An 8,369-nucleotide genomic window follows, 5' to 3' on the forward strand; every position below is an offset into this window, starting at 1 on the left:
CAGCATGAGGCCAATGGTGACTTTAAAACAATTACAGAGTTTAATGGCTGTGATAGGAGAAAACTGAGCATAGATCAACAACATTGTAGTTTCTCCACAATACTAACCTAATTGATAAAGTGAAAAGAAGGAAGCCTGTACAGAATAAAAATATATTCCAAAACATGCATCCTTTTTGCAACAAATGCACTAAAGTAAATCTGCAAAAGAAATGTGGCAAAGAAATGCACTTTTTGTCCTGAATAGAAAGTGTTATGGGGAAAATCTAAAACAACACATTACTCAGTGACATTCTCCATATTGACAAGCATAATCAAATCAAATCAAATCAAAGTTTATTTGTCAGGTGTAGACCTTACAGTGAAATGCTTACTCACAGGCTCTAACCAATAGTGCAAAAAAGGTGTTAGGAGAACAATAGGTAAGTAAAGAAATAAATGGTGGCTGCATCATGTTATGGGAATGCTTGTAATCCTTAAGGACTGGGGAGTTTTTCAGGATAAAAAATAAACAGAATGGAGCTAAGCACAGGCAAAATCCTTGAGGAAAACCTGGTTCAGTTTGCTTTCCACCAGACACTGGGAGATGAATTCATCTTTCAGCAGGACAATAATCTAAAGGACAAATCTACACTGAAATTGCTTACCAAGAAGACAGTGAATGTTCCTGATTGGCCGAGTTACAGTTTTGATTAAAATCTGCTTGAAAATCTATGGTAAGAGCTAAAAATGGTTGTCTAGCAATGATCAACAACCATATGACAGAGCTTGAAGAATTTTGAAAATTGTAATTTTTAAATGTTGCACAATCCCGGAGTGGAAAGCTCTTTGAGACGTACCCAGAAAGACTTACAGCTGTAATCGCTGCCAAAGATGATTCTAACATGTATTGACTCATAGGGTTGAATACTTATCTTATCAAGATATATTAGTGTTTTATTTTCATGAATTATGAAAGGGGGGGGGGGGGTACATACACTGACACAGCACACCCATGAGTAGGGGAGGTACAGTAGCGGACATCGTCATGTATAATATAGAATAAGGTTTCACCATATATAACTGTAGCTGTACTGCAGCTGTCTAATCAGTCATAACTAAACCCCTACGGATTGTTAATTCAGGTCAGAGTGGACTGAACACACCACTGGTTTAGATAGATGGGAATGTCTCCAAATATGATTGTGTAAGTAGAATGAGGAGGAGGAGTGGACTTACAACAGTCTGATTCTTATTACAGACCAAACTGGTTCTCCCCTGCAAGGCTCCATGTCCCTGTGCTTTTAAGGTCCAATGCAGCCGTTTCCATCTCAACATCAAATCATTTCTGGGTAACAATTAAGTACCTTACTGTGGTGGTTGTCAATTAAAAGAGTCAAAAATAATCCAAAATGGCTTCTTAGCCAAGAGCAATTTCTCAAGAAATAATTTTGCTAGGACTGTCTGGTAGTGGTCTGTGTGGTAAGGGGAAAACTGAAAACTAGCTGTTATTGGCAGAGAGATATGGAACTGTCTTTCTTATTGGTCTATTAACTCACCAGGAAGGTGAAATGAGTTAATTGACTAATTTACTCTTAGCTCTTACACACGCACACACACACATACACATATGCATGTTTATACAAGCATGCATGTACACAGGCAGGCAGACAGACAGACAGACAGACAGACAGACAGACAGACAGACAGACAGACAGACAGACAGACAGACAGACAGACAGACAGACAGACAGACAGACAGACAGACAGACAGACACACACACACACACACACACACACACACACACATTGTGTCATTCGGCCTCCATACAGCTCACAGCCTGAGGACAGAACAAGGTCACTTCCTTCATGTCACGTCAGGACGGAGGGATGAAGCAGGGGAGGGTTTTCTTTCTTTCTCTCTCCAGTGTTTCTCCATTACTTTTTGACTCTGGGCTTTTTACTGTAATGAGGAAAGTCGTAAGACTCAACCCTTTCTGGGTTCATTCTTTCCAGTTTACTGCCCCAAACATCCACCGCCTCTCATAGTGAATTATTTAATGGGACTTACAAATATGGAGACAACATCTTGTGTGTTGTCACAAATTATTGCTTTCTTTAGCTCTTAAATGTCCCACTGAAATAAGCCATGTGGGTTGTTTTAATGGTTTTAATGGCTAAATGTGTGTTTTTTACATTTCAGCTCGGCTGAGCTGGCCTCGAGGCCTTTAGCAGCACCTTGCTCTTCTCTAGTTGTGTCTAGGACATGACGATAGGGGGAACGACTGGAAATACAACAAATCCCCTTTCAGATAAAGAGCTTGGTATGCAAAACAACAGTGCTATGTGACCTTTTTCAATCAACAATAAATTCTACAGTTTCTAGGAGAGTTGCTCTTCTCCTCCCTCCCTCCCTCCCTAAGAACAAGGTCCAGGGCAGAGGGTCAACAATTGCGTGCTAGGACAGGCCGGCAGGGGTCCTTGACATAGATGGAGATATAGGTTTGGGGCTAGGCTGAGGTGGCGAGTTTACTGTAGGCGGTGTCGGAAAAGGCACAGCTGTAGACAGCATTACCAAAGGCCTCTGGGAACAGTCTCCCAGCTGAGCAAAAGAGGAGAGTAGGATTAGATGAGGGGAGGAGAGGAGGTTCTATGATGGACAGTGTTTCCCAAATGATGAGCTGAGACCCACTGGACGATTGCAACTGAAGACAGGATCCTATCTAGAAACATTTGTTTTGTGTTGACTTGGTATGTCACAAGCAAAACACTTTTGGTGGATTATAGTGAAAAAGTGCTGAATCCATTGCAGTACATCACAGACAGTATACACAGACAATATACTCATTACACACCGCAAGACCAAAGGGCATGGACGTCCAGCTTGGCCTACAGCTAAAGTAAAGAACACACACTCCCCTGAATGAGGAAACCACAAGCCAAAGTCCTGCAGACATACAGCACTGTACACATGGATTCACCGATGGCTACCTCATGAAACATATATAAGTTAAGTTTATGCTCGTTTACAGTTTTCTGACAGCGTTTCCACTCTGTGAGTAATCAAATGGGGGTTTGGAGTGAGAACACTGGGGACCTTGGCAGTGTGGTTGTTTGATGCAGATATGGGCCCTTTTGAAGAGGGTTGAAGAGTTCTAATAAACATTAGACTGACTGCAGACTCAGCTAGAGGACCTGTGTGAGTTTGTGTGATGCAGAGAGAGTGAGGAGACCAGCTGGAGGAGTATTTACTACATATGCATGTTTATAATTAAGTATACTGAACAAAAATATAAACGCAACATGTAAGGTGTGAACTGAAATAAAAGATCCCAGAAATGTTCCATATGCACATAAAGCGCCTTTCTCTCAAATTTTGTGCACAAATTTGTTTACATCCCTGTTGGTGAGCATTTCTCCTTAGTCAAGACAATCCAGCCACCTGACAGGTAAACGGCATGATCATTACACAGGTGCACCTTGTGCTGGGGACAAGAAAGGGACCTCCGCATCTGGCTTCTTCACCTGCGGGATCGTCTGAGACCAGCCAACCGGACAGCTGATGAAACTGAGGAGTATTTCTGTCTGCAATTAAGCCCTTTTGTGGGGAAAAACTCATTATGATTGGCTGGGCCTGGCTCCCAAGTGGGTAGGCCTATGCCCTCCTAGCCCCAATCCATGTCTGCACCCTGCCCTGTCATGTGAAATCTATAATTAGGGCCTAATGAATTTATTTCAATTGACTGATTTCCTTATATGAACTGTAACTCAGTAAAATCGTTGAAATTGTTGCATGTTGCGTTTATACTTTTGTTCAGTATATTTATTACTCATGTAAACGTTAGTAATTCATGCTCACAGGGCTCGTTGACCTCCTAGACAGAGCTGCAGGTTTTTAGACTGGAGTTTGCAAAATGGCAATAATGTCACGGTGCATCCTTTGGTGAATGATCATGTTTGTTGTATGTCACGTATGCTGTTTTCACGCATGTAAAGATAACTGTCTGTCTTTTTGAAAGCTATATCCGTCCGTCCCTCTGCCTGTCTGTCGTCTCGCTGTCTTTCTCTCTGTGTCTCGGTCTCTGTCATCCTATGCATGTCCAGCTGTCTCCGCATGGTGTGACTACCGTTCTTTAAATCTCCTCTCTGAAGTGGTTGTTGGGAAACGTGGGTCTGTGGTTCTGTTTATTAATAAACCATACCAATTGAAGAGTCAAGTAGACTTTTCCTCAGTGTTGTCAGGAAAGCCCACAGGTGTGTATTGTGGATTGCAGAATCAGGCTTACATTTCTTCTACCATAATGGTTCCCCCTTGGGCCAAATATGTCAACCTCATTGGATAGTCTGTCTGAGATAAGAGAGATACAGCGGGAGCGCAGTCAATAGGCATCTTTCTTCTTAATTAGAATGTGCCTTCAGTGGTTTAGATATCACAAACCACGGTTAGGTGTCATTACCATCTTAAATACTGGGTTGTCACTTTGGTCTTGCTAAGCATCAATTCCTTTAGTTTTATGCACATCACTGGAAAACATTAAAAAACAAAATGCTATATTAGGAATGGGAAAGCTTTGTTGAATGATTACCAAAATTTTTTAGTTTTTATTTGGCCAACAATGCTGCATCTGCAATCGGAAAAGATACAGAGTTGTAATTTCTCCACAAATCTCAGGTTTACGGTGACCTGCATAGGTTACTGTACATATTAGACACACAGAAACGTTTAAACATCAACTCAGATCTGTGGGTCATTTCTTAGCGAGGGCAAAGAACAAGTCCTCCCTGACAAATAACACTAAGTTGTTACATGCTCCCCTGACCTCGGTTTTTGCTTATTTTGGAGAGTTTGTTTCTACAGATGATGAGATTTAGTGAAACAATATTACTGCAGTGTAAGATATATGTTTGGAATGTTCTATAGTCGGCGGACAGGCTATTTACTAAAGATCCATCACAGGAGTTAGTCAGAAATGTGGATATGCATTATGCTTATAGACCAATGATATTCTATCCTCAATCAAACAGTACATGTCATTGCTCTCTCATCAAGCTATGTCATGTTGACCTTCAGGTTACTCTATGTTTTGCCCGAAGTAGAAGACAAACGTGGAGGGGAAAACGAGCACATGTCTCAGACTAAGATATTGGAATGCATCACTCTCTGTCAGTGTTATACTTCACTGTTCATAAAACCAGTGATATGGTCACACTAATTTCACACCCACACCACTCCCTCTCCACCAGTGAACTTCCATTATAAAAATATATATTTTGCACTATTTGCAAGAGAGATTCAAGTTAACAGAACCTTAAAACGGTTTAGCTGCCAACATACTATATGAATTGTGTTTTAAACATCTGGTTTTCATAGTCCCATTAAATGATTCATTTATTTGAGTATGCCAAGAGACTGTTTGTACAGTTCAGTACTGCACATGTTAACATAACGCGTTAAAATATGTCCTTCTGAATTTCAACAGAGAACAATCATCTGTGAGTCAATCGAGCTCAGTCATTTCCAAATTCAGCTGAAAGTAATTGTTCAGCAAAGATCGAGCTATGAGAGAAGGGGCTTACTCAACACACCCATTGCTCCTCTCCCTCATGGATGACATTACGCAAGTTGATTAAAAATTAAATCGACACATTTTATTGAATAAATATTATTAGCCTCTAGGATAGTTCTTTCAGCACCAATAGTGGCCATGCATTTAGCAGAATATGACGCAAAAACGTGTACGTTTCGCTTTGTGGACATATATTTGGATAGACATAGGCCTATATTAAGATTCCTAAATAAAGAACACGTGTATTGTTACTTAACACTAGTTTTCGAATTACATTTATCAAGCCACACGTCTTCTGAAACGCTCCAGTTATACAGCATGGTAAATCACAGAAGAGCCAAAACTGGAGCATGAGGTTTGTACAGACTGCATAACTCAAACACCTATATAGAAGCCCATTTCGAATAAAAGTTTTTTTTTAACGAGAATATAACTAAAATATTTTTAACATTTGGCTATATCATTTAAATTCTAAATAGCAAGTAAACCGAATGGTGAACATCTCACATATTTTTTACCAAGACAAAATATTCTGAATTTAATAAACAAATAAGGTATCACTATAAAGGAAAGCTAAAACAGCTAAATCGTATAACATGTCTTTTTGTGAAGCACAGCGGTGAAGGGGCAGAGAGAGTTGTGAATGATTTTTGGGCAATTTTGCATTTGGAACCAGTTCAAGCCCAGCCCACTCACTTCCGACCAATGGAGTTTGTTTATTCAAATGAGCCACTCATAAAGACAACTTGGAGCGGCAATTGTGGCAGACTTCATAAGAAACTCCACTCTTATCACAAATCAGATTTACTTTTAGACCAGAGCAGTGGTCCTACTGACCTATACAATTGGATCTACCACTCCTAAACCAACATACAAGAACATTTTCATTCGGGACTTGACGGAGAAACCTCTGGATCAACAATAATATGGGAAAAGAAAATACCTTTTTGGTCACCGTTTGGATAATTCTGGCAAATATCTGTGTATCTTTTTCAAGTACACCAGAACAAACACTTTTTGGTAAGTAAGGGACATTTAACCTAGCTGTTTGTAGAGCTGACTTTGGCTTTGTTAGAGATAGGTTAAATAAACACATTCTTTGACTCAATGTTGATTCTCTCCCATAAAATAAACACTAGAGCCAACGGGAGGCAGTAAAATTGATGCAGCCTCCTCCAAGTGACCGAGAGTAACCTCAGTTCAGTCAGACGTACCCCACTCGAGAGCATTTTGTCAGGGTGCGCACCTCTCTCATGAATCTTTTCAATCATTACAAAAAAATATATAATTAATCTGATCAACAAAATTCCAATTATGCATTTTAAGGACACGACATTATTTGCATGTTCAAGTGCACTTAAAATAATATTTGTTCTATTTTTAATTGATGTATAATAACAATTTTCCCGTTGTTTTACAAGTAATGCATAATGCATATGCATGATATATTATCATTATTATTGACATTATATTCGATATTTAATGTGGCCTATTTGTGTATGTTTGTGATATCACAAAAAAAAACGTAATTTAAAAAGGCTTATAATGTTATTACTACAATGTTTGTTTGGTAGAATTTCAAAAGATGCAAAAGGGGGCGACATTGGACCGGTAAAACTATCGATATCTTTTTGTTATGCTGGTAATTGGATTAGATTACACCAATTGATAAACTGATAGTTTCTGCAGATTGTGTCTTTGTAATTACTTTCTTCCAAAATAGATAGTGTTTGAAGATTAAAAAATGCCAATGATGTAATGATAAATACAGCAATTGGTTTCTTTGTAAACACATTTTAGATGCTTGTCATGCAAATAGGGAGATACATTTTGGTTGTGGCAAAGTGTTTGAAATGCTAGTGACCTCCTTGTACAATCATGATAATGAAAAAAGTCTGAAATAATCGGACATCTAGACTAGGTTTTAATATGTATCTGGTTAAAAATGTAAACAATAGTGTAATGAATAAGGCAGATTCCTATAGACTCCCCTACATTGTGCACAGTGGTAACCTGTATGCCATGAGAGTTGTTCAAAGTGCTTACATACGGGATCATGCACTAGTAGGTGAGTGACGACATGACTGATGAAGCCAGTTTAACATCATCACTGTGTCTGTGCAGGTAACAGCAACTCCACTGAATGGCTTGAGGACTACACAGACATTGTATCCAAGTTCTCCCTGAGAACTGCTGAGATACCGGATGATGACTTGTGCTACATCGTTCCCGGCCAGCCCTTAACCATCCCAAAGTGTGAATTCAACCCTGGGTATAAGACGTTCGTGGTCATTCATGGATGGACGGTAAAAAGCTTCGACACTGTCATGATTACCGCAAAAGCAGAAGTTGTTGATCATCATTTCAATGAGGCTTGTCGAGCATAATTAGGGAAATAACTCAACAATGTTGATCCTAAAAATATATTCAGCATTGATAACTAGATGCATGATGAGAAGCCCCCCCCCCCTGCTATCCCTATGCATAATGTTGTAGTGCTCATTCATGTGTAAAAGTGCTGACACTTGGCTCGTCTTCAATCAGTGCTGTGAGTAAACAATGAGGGCTAGGTTCACAGTGAGTCAGGCCAGCCACTGACCCCGAAAATGTGTTTGTCCAGGTCACGGGGCTGTTTGAGAGCTGGGTCCCTAAGCTGGTGACAGCGCTGTACAAGAGGGAACCCAAGGCCAACGTGATTGTGGTGGACTGGCTGACACGGGCGCAGCAGCACTACCTCACCTCCGCTGCCAACACCAAGCTGGTGGGCAAAGACGTGGCCAAGTTTGTTAATTGGCTGCAGGTGGGTGATCTCAAGGACACTGGG

The 8,369-nt window shown here is 40.1% G+C and overlaps 1 pseudogene; it reads left to right on the forward strand.

The window, feature by feature from the left end:
* The first annotated feature begins 6,292 nt into the window (after positions 1 to 6,292).
* LOC109902438 (lipoprotein lipase-like) overlaps positions 6,293 to 8,369 on the forward strand; it is a 10,020-nt pseudogene continuing 7,943 nt past the window's right edge.

Source organism: Oncorhynchus kisutch, linkage group LG13 (assembly GCF_002021735.2).
Source record: "Oncorhynchus kisutch isolate 150728-3 linkage group LG13, Okis_V2, whole genome shotgun sequence".
NCBI lineage: Eukaryota > Metazoa > Chordata > Actinopteri > Salmoniformes > Salmonidae > Oncorhynchus > Oncorhynchus kisutch.